Raw genomic sequence first — 6,037 nt, forward strand, 5'->3', positions numbered from 1 at the left:
TACTGTATTGAAAATCGGTGTAGTGTACAAACAGAGTTTATGAAGGAGTAAATCCACAAGAATTATTTAATTTATTTGTCATGGACAACGCCGGGCAGGATCAACTATTCTTCATGTATAAAAAGATTGTGCATTTGTTAGTATTCGGTAATCTTGGAAACTACTGAATCAATTGGTACCAAGTTTTGCACATAAATTCCTTGACACTCGGGAAGACTTGTTCATAGCTTCGTTTTTCAGCCCATATAATAGATTGTTATAGTGTGGCCCGCACAGGAATTTAATTTTGCCTCATAAAATTCTAAAATTTTTATATAATATATGGTTGCCAGTGGTTGCAGAAATAAAAGATACTTTTATAATATTATCATCTATAACATAAGTGTAAGTTAATGTATATTTGTAGCTTGTATACTCAAAAACTAATCGATAGATTTTTAACGAAAACTGCCCAGGTTGTTCTTATAGAAAAAAAGAACATCATATCTGAAAAGTGTAGAGAGTATAGTTTTCAGCACATTAAAAAAATATACCAAATCTGCCTGTGGTGCCCATCTCGGTCGAAGTAGCTCCCCAAGCGAGGCACGCCGACATCGATTTTCCCGTGAGCAGAGGTACACGAAAATAAAGATACACCCATGTCTACAACTAACATCTAAGGCCGTATTTTATATTTGTTCATTTTTGCCCTGTCAAATTCAGGTTGTACAGCTGGTAAGAAATAGCATATTATTGTAATATTGTACGATATAATAATATTACGTCATAAAACACGGGTCGATGACGTAGGTATAGATATTGTATTATTATATTTATAAATGTATACCATGTACCTAGTACTAGTATAATATTATTTTACTCGTCGTCAACACTTTTTTGTTTTCAAAAAATTTTTAACTATTGTTTAAATAATAATTACAATACGATTACCTATACATAACTATTATTTCACGATTTTGCAAAGAAAATTATTCTTTATCATTGTTTTTCTACTCTTTTAAACGGAAACTCTATTTTTAATTCCATTTTATTCGTAAGCTGAGAATGTTTGTTTCAAGACAAGTACCTATAAATATATTGGAACAAAATAAATTACGTTAAATACATCAATATTAATTATTATGTATTGTCTTATTAAGGTCACGTGACTGTTGTTCCAATTATATAATATACTTATGTTGCGGATGAACATAGAAATAGGCACTTACATAGTGTGATATATTATTGTACTAATATAAATTATAATAACTTAAAGTGAATTAATTTTGACAAACAATAATAATATGTAACATATTACTTTGGCAGTTTCTTAATTTTTTTTTTGTTTCAACTACCTATTAAGATAGTATATACGAATTTGTTTTTCTTGTTAAATCAATAAAACATGCAATTAATTATATGTTCATTTAAATCAAAAATATGTGAATTTCTGCAAAAAAACATAACAAAATTGTGCAATAAAATGTTTTGAAACAAATTTATGTCTCGTCAGAATTTCATTACGAACCTTCCAAGAAAATATGCAAATACTTGAAATTCCGAACATTGACTATAGTTTATAATCAATAATATAATAATTAATAATATGTCTGCGCGGGTAAAACGAGCTGAACTTGCGTTACTGCTTTGCCGAGTACCCACCGCACTCGGGAGCGAATTACTTTTCAATGACTCCAATAAACAAAACTAATATTACAATCTAAAGTGTCGGCTAAACTATTATATTATGTTATATGCATACGGATTTCGAGTAAATGTATAAGTAATGGGCCTCGTACGACGAATAATTATGTTTGGGTGTACAATAATCACAATGGTTTTGAACATATAACGGTTGTTCAGATTTATACTTTAAAGCGCTCCTCATCTCAGGAGGACTCCGCGGTTCTTAAAGCTTCACGATAGGTTTATTTATTTTTTTTTACATTACAGTGGTTTAACTCAAGACCAATTGACAATCTGCAGTGGTGTGTTTTTTATTACACGACAAACGAAAATCGGTTTTTATGATCACTCGCCGAACATTATTTTTATATTTTAATAACAATTAATGTCATAATATATTATAACGAATATTGAACTCGTTGTGCATATATGCGCAGTAATAATAATTGGTGATTACATAATGTATACACATGATTAGCGATTGTCACCTCTAATAGAAATAATTACCTGAACAAATAATTGATTTTATTGCACTGCCTGGTTGGATATATATTTTTTTAAATATTTCACTTTGAGATGAAAATATTATAATGTAAATACGGTCTACGATACTATATAATTGAAGGTGTGGTGATATATATTATAATATGAATTATATTAATTAATTTTTCAGGATAACGGTACTATTATTACAGGTACCTGTAGAATGTATAGATATCTACGTATATACACATTGAGTATAATAAGCACCTTTGTTATTGGTATATTTGCTTGTTGATATTGCGTTATCATTTTATTAGGTATGTAAGATGTAAGATTATAAAAATACAATATATATAATGTTTATTATTTAAAACCGTATTCTATAATTTTTTTTTTCGCTATCTTTCGTTTTTTTCTTACGCCATCGTATGTACCTATAATATACATATTATATAAATTATATTTACTTCGATTACGAAGAATGTTTAACACGGCCAGACGAGTCCCGCGTTTGTCTTCGATCGCAATAAAAATCGAACCAATAACAAATATTCGCATTGAATACACGTGAAATGTTTTTTTTTAAGATTTTTGACATAAATAAACAATATTATAATATAAAGCTGCTATATAATAATATAAATATCAAAACATTAAAAAAAAAACCGTTATAATTATTCCAAAAATTCTATCACATAAAAATTGGTTCATAATAATTTTATATACGGTATACCTGCATTTTATTTTAAGTTATGGAAATACAAAATATATCATAAAATGTAATATTTATTTGAAAATCTAACGAGAAAAAAAACATTCTTATTGTATAAGATAACATATTTTTTATAATTTCAGATGTTTTATTATTAATATTTTGGTATTAAAAAAAATATGTTATTTTATACAGACGGACAATAATATTATGCTCAAAGTTAAACAATATTGCAATCGACGCGTTAAGCATATTTCCTGCCCACCCCATGAGTTGTATTTTGCTGGTATAATATAATATATAATATACAAACATAATATTATAATGAATATAATGTGTTTTATTGCTCTTTCGTTTATTTTAAGTAGCTTCATATTAATAAATTATCATTTACAAAATACAATTATGTTGTATAATATTTGATATCGCTTTAAATAACTGATGGTAAATTAAAGAAGAAGTCAATGTCATGTTAAATCGGTAAACTGATGTAGTAATAAATAACAGTACACTACCGATAATAATTTGTGTTCCCTTATTGTACTAGGCTATGTGGCAAATTGTCAATTTATTGACATTCATTTTGACTTCCGTATGTTGGGTCAATCTTTATACTCCTTAGTCTTTAGTCTATTTCATAATATATTATTTACAACAATGTTATGTTACTTATTATACTTATTGTAATAAAAAATTCCGAGTATTAATGATTATTATATCTATATTTATTAGTTATTTAATTATCAGAATTTATCAAGTTGTAGTAAATACCTACCATTTGGGTGTAATACTAGGGGGCAATCGGTGGTGACAGCACCATCAGTCCTAAGTCCCTAAAAATAATTTGATTCGTTATTTTTTACTTTGCCTATAATTAATGTAGGAAATGATACAAATATTTTTAATAATTTATTTATACATTTTGATTAGTATTAGTATGATCAGTGCTTTTTCGACAAAATAAAAATAAAGATGAGTGGCAAACTACTGTCTGTGGCATTTTGAGTTAAGTGCATGTTTTATTACTAGCACGGCAAAGCACACTTATTAGGCTTACTACCTTACACATAATTTTTTTAATACATCTGGGCCAGACGTCTAGACTATACCCACCGATTCTTGAAGAGTTATCTCCTTTTGTACCTATATACCGTCGAATTTTGTTGTAGGTCTGGTAATACTTACGGGACTAGCCAGTCAATCTCAGACTATCTCTAATCGAAGGTTATAATAGCATACACATTGCATAGGAATAGGTAACTACTTAAATCTTACTATTTAACATTAGCCACGATAATTTAGAAAATTTAAATAAGTACCGAATTCTCAGGTTTATAATAACCACCTACCTATAATGATTCCTAATAAACTACGGAAATTCTGTAATACAAACGATACATTTTAGTCATTAGCTGCAGCAGTTCAAGGCATTTTAAAAATTACCTGGGAAATGTAGTTGTATGAGCAGTTTTTGGTGTCTATAAACGCATTAGCCCCCCCCCCCCCCCCCCCCAATGAGCAGTAGAGTCTAATGATTGGAAATGAAACATCACTAAAAGTTAGTTAACGAATATATTGTACTTTTTTTTAAATACTTGACGATATAATACCGAATAATTAATAAATGTGTTTAATAGTTATGATATACTATACGCTACCTATACTTTTGGGTACGATGGCCAATAAAAAATTCGCCATAGCCAAAAATTTGCCATCACCGAACGCATTGGTCGTGACAATATTGTAAAATAATAATGGCTCGATTTATGCCTTTGGATTTTCAGCAACAATTGCTATCCGATCGAAATCCGCGTCGACGGCGATATTATATACCATAATAAATTAATACAATATATAGGTAACTTATATTATATAGATATAATATCATGAAGCGAGCGTGTGAACTTGTAAAGTACCTACTTGAGTAAAATTATTCGTGTAAAAGTATTCGAATACTTTTTAAGTACTCAAATAAGTATTTTAAATACTTTCTCAAAGTATCTGCATTTAAAATCAAATATTTATTGTAATTATTTTATATATTTTCTATTATAAAAACTTGAAATAAAATTTAAAAATATTATAATAATATATTTTTTTTACTGTGAATATTATGTTTGATCGATAGTTCCAATAGTTTGACAAAAAAATCAGATGGACATTTTATGGTGAATGTCTTTATGAAAAAATTTAAAGTATATCGTACACATACTTTTTTAAAGTATATAGGTATTTGTATTTTTGTCAACTCAATGACTTTTTTCACCGAGCATATTCAAATAAGTATTTTCAATACTTTTCAAAGTAATAGTAAGTATCTATATCTGTATACTTGAACACTTTTAAAAAGTAACTATTTTACAAGACTTGGCAGCAAGTATAATATCGGGTGCCTACCATGTATAAGCTATATACATAGTTTAATATCTGTCACAGATAATCTGAGGCGGCATCGGCGACACGTCTGACGCACGTGCGTCGATCCTAGATCGAACGTGTTTAAACAGTGATCGATATATTTTTCCGAACAAATATTATACAAATCATTTATATTGTACAATAATAATATTACACGCACGCATAACAGGTAGGTACATATATACCTATACATCGTACATTATGATATACGAGCTGCGGCGGCGCTATTTTATTGACACGGTTTTGTTTGCCTGTGATAACGCGGTCGTGTCAGATAAGAGAAATCGGTTATGATACGTGTGTATATATATTAATATTTTTTAATTTTTTATGAACGTGAAAAATCGTCCGATCGCGCACGAAATCGTCGCCGTCGTATAAACGCGTACAAATAATAACGAGCACGGCCGACTCGGCGGTATCCGTAACGCAAACACACGCATCGGTAATAATAATAATAATAATTATTATTATTGGTTTTTTCTTCGTTTCACTATAACAATATTATATTATATTATATACAATAATAAAATATAACATCGCGCGTCTACGTCATCGCAGGTGTAGGTATTACACCTCTACATCGTTCGTCTATATTACATTTTTTATCTATAATATACGTATAGGCATAAGGCACATAGGATATAATATTATATATATAAGTCATAACAAAATAATATGTTACGGTTTGTGTGTGTGTGTGTACAAACCGATCGATAAAAAGGCGTGCAGATTTGTCAACAAGGCGAGGCCGCGGCG

Source organism: Metopolophium dirhodum, chromosome 8 (assembly GCF_019925205.1).
Source record: "Metopolophium dirhodum isolate CAU chromosome 8, ASM1992520v1, whole genome shotgun sequence".
NCBI lineage: Eukaryota > Metazoa > Arthropoda > Insecta > Hemiptera > Aphididae > Metopolophium > Metopolophium dirhodum.